Below are 8,312 nucleotides of genomic sequence, written 5' to 3'. Positions count from 1 at the left end.
TGGGTCAGAGATGCAGGGGTGTGTCCCAATTCAAGTCCACTCCTGGATATACCTTTAAGAATTGAAAGTGGTATTGTTGTAGTATCCTGCTTGCAGATAGGGCAGAGAAAGATCTTCATGTTAGCACTATGTTCACAAGAAGAGATCCAAATTACAAGAGAGACAGATAAAATTTGAATTCTTTAAATGTTTATTAAACTGAATTTACAGTAACATCCAGGTTTTTCTTTTCATTAACCGTATTCCCTGTTAAGTACATCATTATAACAGCACAGTTAATGATGAAATAAAGAATTTTGATATACTAGAAAACAGTACTCAGTGATATGCTTACATTCTATTTATAAGCTTAAATATTTGATCATATAAAATCTTCCAACAGGATTACTGTCTAATTTAGGGTCAGGGTTTTTACTGTTAGAAGTATTACTAACATGATAACTATTTCCCTTATATGCAAACATTACAGCTCTAATTTTACTGAGAGTGAAACTGGTGATTGTTCAAAGGTGACTGAGCAGCTTCTCAAAGAATATGGTTTATGAAATAATGGAAAATATGAGCACAGCTGCTTTTGACATAAAATATTTTTTCAACCTGCTTTACACAACATCAAATTTAATCAATACAGACCAACATGGTCTATCAGATAATTCTCATTATGAATGAAGTGGAAGAAAGAAAAGTATATACATGAACAAACAGGGGAACTACAGATGTGTTTTAGCAAGGAATGTAAGGTGGTAGATCTGGATGAAACTTGTATTGCATTTTTCATTTACAAAGTTGTGTACGGAGAATCTGACCCAATGAGCTTCCAGACCATCCTGCTGTTGTGCTGAGAGGCTGGCCAAAAGCCACTGTGGGATTTGCACTGTTTAAACTCATACCAGCCCTTTGCTGATCCATCTGTGAAAGGCTCCAATGAGGCTGCTGAGCTTGTGCCAGACCAAACTTACTCTTTGATGCACCCATCTGTCCCGCCATTCCTCCCTGGGGCCTAACCACATTTTGAGGCAGTGGCATCACACTAGTTTGTGCAATTGTCATAAACCTATTAGACATGAGCCTGCCCACCGTCATGCTTGCACTCTGTCCCATTACATTTCCCATGAGACCAGGAGCTGCAGGCACAGGTATTCCCATGGATGGAAAACCTTGAAATGCAGTTGGTGATGGTGAGGTAAATAGTATATTTGCAGGTCCTGTAAACACACCAGAGTATTCTGTGGCTAAATTGTCCCTGTATGATAGAGAAAAAATCGAATCTTTGGAGAGCTGTTTCTTGGTAGATTCTTTTGATTTTGTGGTTTGATCAATGAATTGATCTAGATCCCCAGGTGTTACTGTAGACAAAGGGGCAGCTGCTGGTGTAGTGGGTGTACCCTGAACTGGAGGCAGGACAGTTGTGGGTAAGGAATTAGAAATCATTTGTCCAAAGATGTCCACTTCGTCACTGGGGGCTGGCATCGTTGCTGTGCTCTCATTGGCTACTGGTGCCTCAGCAGAGTTATCAAGACCTAGAAGATCACTTTTCAAAGGGAAGGCTGCATAGCAGAGTGGACTTGGGGGGGAGGGATTGTATAACAATGAAAGATTTTTATTTTTTTTTACTTTTCAAAAAGAAGAGTGAACGGGGGAGGTTGGGCCGGGAGAAAAGCGCAACAATGAATGAATGGAAATCCAAAGTCTCTGTAACTTTCATTAAAATTAATAAAAAAAAATTTAGACTATCGGCAGTAGGCTCTGTAGTTTTTTTAAAGGCTGATATTTTTCTTAAGTTCCAATTGCTGATCTTTATTCTTCTGCAGATTTTTAGTTTTAAGAGGTTTTACAGGCATTTCTAGCTCCTTTTCTCTCTTTCCCCCTCCCCTCCTTTCTTTATTAGTAATTGCTATAGCATTTTTAGCATAGTATTTCTTCTTTACATATTTATCTCTGATGAAAAATTCCACCACATGATATGTCTGTTATCTTCAAAAAGTTCTCTGGAAGATTAGCTGTATAATGTAGTCTTGTTTTAGTATTTCCCATGTCTTGCATGCACTGTATTTGTTCTAGTATTCATTGGTCTAGTCTGACAGACTTAACCCTGGATATGTGAACCTCAGGATTGATATGGACTCCAGTACATCTGATGCAAAGCCATTTTATTAACTACTGCAGATATTTCTCGGTTACCAGATTATGTGGATGCTCTAATTAGCCACCTGCAAAGGGAAAATAAACCATAAGTCTTCAGAAGTTTCAAGAACCAAGAACATTGATAAAACTCCTAAAGGTTATGTAGGTAATTGAGTGAAGCCTTTGTGTCATCTAAAGCCAAAATGCAAACTTCCTCCATCTGTAAGTGGTAAAAGAAATATGAATCTTTGTCAGAACCCACTAAATAGTTGTAGGAGGAATGAGAGTTTGTGAGACCTGATTAAACAGTCGTAGAAGGCATAAGAAAGTGTGTGTAAATCTGTGACTGAGTGGAAGGATAAGAGTGATACTCTCTTTGGAGGACAAAAACCCACCCTAGTTTAATCTCAAAGTAGAAGGACTATTAAAGAGTATGTGACTAGAAAATAAGAGGAAGTGAATAAAATATAAAAATAAAGTGTAAGAAAAAGTGAATAAAGAGTAAAGAAATTTTAAGTAATGGTGAATGGAATGTTCAGTGCTCTTCCCCAACACTACAGCTTAGAGGCATCACTTCTTCTGTCATCCTTATTCATTGTCCAGCTCTAAGATGCATAGCAAGCAATCAGAAAGAACATGAACTAAATCAGAAGCGCTATAGTTCTCAAGTTGATATCATTACTCCTCAATAATTTGGAGAGGTTCCTTAACTGCAGATTTTCCCAGTGTGATGCCACTACTTATTTCCTGGCTGCTGGTACCAAGGATGTTAATTGTGGATACAAGCAAGATGAAGCTGTTGACAGTTTCATACTTTTCTCCACCCATCATGATATTGCCTCTCAGTCCACTGGTAAGAATCTTTGTTTCTTAACATAGAGATGTCATCCATACTGAAGGCCGCATTCCTTGATCTTCTGCAACAATTACTTCAAATCTGCCTCACTGTCATCAAGGAAAGCTCTGCCATCTACATTAAGAAGTTATTGATGAGTCTCCCTCTAATCCTGATGCCACTTTCTCTTCATAGAGTCCAGTATACAGATTGAATAGGTATGGAGAAAGAATACAACCCTGACACATTCCCTTCTCAATTTTAAACCTACTCTGTTTGCATAACAGCATCCTGGTCCTGGTAGATGTTTCGCATGAGCACAGTTAAATGCTCAGGATTCCCATTCTTCTCAACGTCAGCTACAACTTGTTATAATCCACACAGTCAAATACCTTCTTCACATAGTGAATAAAGTACAAATAGGCATTCTTCTGGTGTTCCTTACTTTCAGTCAGTATCCACCTGCAATCAGCAATGATATCCCTGGTGCCACTGCCTCTTCTAAATCTTGGTTAGACTTCTGACAGTTCCCTATCTATGTACTGTTCTAGTCAGTTTTGAGTGATCTTCAGCTGTATTTTGCTTGCATGTGATGTTAAGGATATTATTCGATAGTTTCCCCATTTTTTGGATCACCTTTCTTGAGAATGGGAACAACTATGAACCTCTTCCAATCTGTTGGCCAGAGAACTGCCCTCCAAATTTCCTGGCATAGGCTGGTGAGTGTATCCAAGGCAACAGCTACAGAAGAAAGTGCAAATGATGGAAGAAAGAGAACAAGAAGAAATATATTGATGAAGAGGAATGCGAACAACTATAGCAGAAAATGCTAGACAAAGAAGTACAAAAACTTAAAAATCATCACAAGACAGATAGGTTACAGCTAACACAGTACTGGAAATAACAGAAATGCATGAAGACCCTGGATGAGATGGATTAACACTAACTGGAGTAATGAAGGTAAATGTGTCAGAGGCAGCGACATTGGCTTAGGATAGGGCAACATTCATAGTTATTGTGCATATGGTCACTATGAGTCACAGTTGACTCAATGGCATCTAACAACAACAATATTGTACTGTGGTTTTGCTGAAAATTCATGCCTCAAATTCAATGCCATTAGGTACATTTTCATATTGTATTAATGCCATTAATAGTGTTCTGGTTATTTTATTTCCTTGCTTGATTTTCTTCTCATTATTGCTTTGGATTAAATACTGACCTTTTAGATTCATATAGATTAAATTATTTAAATTTTTATTCTATTTTAGAACATCTTTCTAGTGACATTTACCTTGTGAGAGACACTATGCTTTTCTGTTACAACTTCAGGATAGTTTGGTTCAAGGTTTAAAGTAGATCTCAGGGTGACAGTCTCAGGAAATCCCTGATCTCACATGGTCTAGTTAATTAGCCATTCTTAAGAATTTGGAGTTTTATTCTACACTTTTCTCCAATTCTAAGGATCATTTGTTGTGTCTCCAGCCAGACCGACCAGTTGTGATAACCAGACAACATTACGTTCTTCTGATCTCTGCTTTCAGAATAGTTGAGATTGTGGATTATAGACTTATTTCTTCTTTGTGATTTTGGTTACCCTTTTACTCTTTTGTTTTTGCCAAATAGAGATCAATAGATCTGTCTTAGGTTGCTACTTGAAAGCTTTTAAGACTCTAAATGCAACTCACTTCACTAAAATGCAGTACCTAAACTTTGTGGGATGTATTAAGGCAATTCCACTGGAATTGTTATTCCATTGGATTATGGTCCTCAGCTTTAAAACCTAGAAATATAGTCTCAGAAAGGTTTGATTATGTCTGAGAAGTATGTATAGTTATGTCTTCAATATGCATACATTCTTGCCTTCCTATAATATCTTGTAGTTACATGTTGTTGTTTTTATGCGCCGTCGAGTCACTTGCGACTCATAGCGCCCCTATACACAACAGCCCTAAACCCTGCTCTGTCCTGTGCCACTCACACTGTTTTCAACACCCCTACCCCGACGACCCCAGTCACCGAATCAATTCACCTCATAGAGGGTCTTCCCCTCCTGAGCTGTCCCTCCACCCTCCCAAGCATGACATCCCTCTCCAAGGACCGGTCCCTCCTTGCAACAGGTCCAAAGTATGTCAGACGAAGCCTTAGAGTCTTTACCTCCAAGGAACAGCCTGGTCTCACCCTCTCTAGGATGGACCTGTTCACATTCAATACTCTTCTCCAGCACCACAGCTCAAAAGGATCAATTCTCCTTCTATAATCCCTATCATTGTCCAGCTCTCTGATGCATAGCAAGTGATTGCAAAGACTATGGCCTGTATCAGGTGCACCTTAGTCTCCCTTGCTCTTCAGTACCCTAACAGCAGACTTTCCCATCACGATATGTCTTTTAATTTCCTGGCTTTTGGTGTTAAGAGTGTTAACTGTGGAGCCAAGCAAACTAAAGCTATGAGCAATCTCAATCTCTTCACCATCCATCCTGATCCTGCCAATTGGTCCAGTGTTGAGAATCTTTGTCTTCTTGATATTGTGCCTTAATCCATATTGAAGGTAATTACATATACTTATACATATACATATACATATACATACACATATACATATACATATTTCAAAGTCATTTGACTTTGTGGATCATAATAAGTTATGGCTAACATTGAGAAGAATGAGAATCCCAGAGCACTGAATTGTGCTCATGTGAAACCTCTACCTAGATCTGGAGGCTGTTATTCAAATAGGGCAAGGAAACACTACATGGTTTAAGATTAAGATGGGAGTGCATCAGGGTTGTATTCTTTCTCCATACCTGTTCAATCTGTATGTTGAGCAAATTTTTTGAGAAGCTGGACTTGATGAAGAGAAAAGTGGCATCAGGATTGGAGGGAGACTCATCAATGATGTGCATGATGCAGATAATATAACTTTTCTTGCTGAAAGTGAGGAGGATTTGAAGCACTTATTGCAGAAGATCAAAGAATACAGCTTCAGTGTCAAGAAAACAAAGATTCTTACCACTGGACCAATAGACAGTATCGTGATAGATGGAGAAAACATTGAAACTGTCAACAACTTCATCTTACTTGTATCCACAATCAACATCCTTGGTACCAGCAGTCAGGTGATTAGGAGATGTATTGCACTGGGAAAGTCTGCAGCTAGGGGCCTCTCTAAATTATTGAGGAGTAGAGATGTCAGTTTAAGGACTAAGGTGCATCTGAGTCAGGTTATGGTCTTTTGAATCACTTGAATAGATATGACAGAAGAAGAACTGATGCCTTTGAGTTGTGGTGTCAAAGAAGAGTACGGAATATCCCATAGACTGTCAAAAGGAAAATAACCCAAATGTCTTGGAGAGGGTGTAGTCAGAGTACTCTTTGGAGGCAAGGATGATACAGATTTGCTTCCCATACTTTGAGCATGTTGCTAGTAGGGACTATTCTTTGGAGAGAGATATGATGCTCAGAAAGGCAGAGGGTTGGTAAAGGAGAGGACGACCCTGGATCAGGTGGATTGGCACAATGACTGCTGCAATGGGCTCTAGTGTATCGGGAAGTGTGAGGATGGATGGGTTCAGATCTATTGTTCATCGGGTCATTATGGGTTGTATTCAACTTGATGTCACTTAACAACAATAACAACATAAATATTTATATCTGATCTAACATATGTATGTACCTATACCTACTCACATACCCATAAGTCTATACTCATCTATTGGTGATTCTGGGCAGATTTATTTTTCATTTGTAGGATTTTTTTGTTCCTATATAGATAAAAAAATTTGGTCTACTCTGAAACATTTCAGGAAAGCATACGACCAAGAACCAATAGTAAAGAAGGAGAAAGTTCAAGGCATAGTGAAGGCATTGGGAAAAAATGAGACCCTAGGAATTGATGGAACACCAACTGATATATTTCAACAAATAGATGCATCCCTGGATGTGCTGATTCATATATACCAAGAAATTTGGAAGACAGTTACTTGGCCAACTGACTGGAAAAATCCATATGTGTTCCCAAAAAAGAAAAGAATACAGAAATTATCAAACACTATCATTAATATTACATGCAAAAAGATCTTGCTGAAAATGATGAAAATGGCTGGAGCTATCCACTGGTAAAAACTGATAGAAATCCAAGCTTAATTAAGAAGAGACAATAGTGCAAGGGTTGTCATTGATTATATTAAATAAATCTTGTCTGATAGCAGAGAATACCAAAAAGGTGCTTCTGTGGGTTTTATTGACTTTGCAAAGACATTTGACTATGTGGCTCATAGCAAATTATGACCAACAGTGAGAAGAATGGGAATCTCAGGAAAGTTAATTGGGAATTTCAGAACATTTAATTGTGGTATGTAAAACTTATACAGAGGCCAAGAAGCAGTTGTCTGAACAGAACAAGGGGACATAGTTTAAACATGGTTTAAAAGCAGAAAAAGTGTGTCAGAGTTGATTACTTTCTCCACACCAATTTAATCTGTATGCTGAGCAAATAATTTGAGAATATGGAATATATGAAGAAGAATGTGTCATTAGGTTTGGACCAATAGGCAACATCTTGACAGATGAAGAAAAGATTAAAGTTGTCAATGACTTCAGTTAGTTTGTATTCACAATTAACAATGATGCCAGCAGCAGTCAAGATAGCAAAGGTCACACTATTAGGAAAACCTGCTGTCAAGGACCTCTCAAAACTGTTAAAGAGTGACTTCCACCTTTGCACCCTCCTAACTGCAATAAATAGAGAATGCTGGGGTTTCTTAAGCCAAAGGAGAACAGGAGTGGACCCACGATGGTTTTCTAGAGAATAACATTCATTCTGCTTCAGAGGGTGCTTGGAAAAACCAATTTATAGGTCCTTCCATAATATCACCCTCACCTGGGACATTACACACTTATAACAGCTAATATCTACTCGGAAAAGATTCACATAATATCAAGAATGTAACAGGAACCTCAAACATCATGAAAAAACAAAATATTCCTTCTCTTAAAAAAGCAGAGCACATTGCAGACCCAATAAATATACCAGACACAGAGAAACAAAAGAAATATGTTGACGTGGGGTGATTTGAACAGCTACTGAGGAAGGTATAAATGAAGGAAGAAACAATGTAAGCCATTAAGAAAATGAATACTCCAGAAACAGGGAACCAGAAGAAATTCATCAATGAGGAGCAACTTGAACATCTACAGAAGAAAATGCAAAAGATTGAAGAAATATTGAAATACAGATAATGAGGTACAATAATTTAAACATCATCAAAGACAGAGAGGATACAGACAACACAGTACAGGAAATAACAGAAATGTATGAAAAGGCAATTAAGAATATTTTTTAGCTTTGTTAT

At 38.0% G+C, this 8,312-nt stretch overlaps 1 pseudogene; it reads right to left on the bottom strand.

Moving 5' to 3' along the window:
• Positions 1-774: 774 nt before the first annotated feature.
• LOC102847587 overlaps positions 775-8,312 on the bottom strand; it is a 13,410-nt pseudogene continuing 5,872 nt past the window's right edge.

The sequence above is a fragment of the Elephantulus edwardii genome, unplaced genomic scaffold, assembly GCF_000299155.1.
Source record: "Elephantulus edwardii isolate Elephantulus edwardi_28Jun2011 unplaced genomic scaffold, EleEdw1.0 scaffold00060, whole genome shotgun sequence".
In the NCBI taxonomy this organism is placed as follows: domain Eukaryota; kingdom Metazoa; phylum Chordata; class Mammalia; order Macroscelidea; family Macroscelididae; genus Elephantulus; species Elephantulus edwardii.
This window is presented reverse-complemented; position numbering and strand designations above follow the sequence as displayed.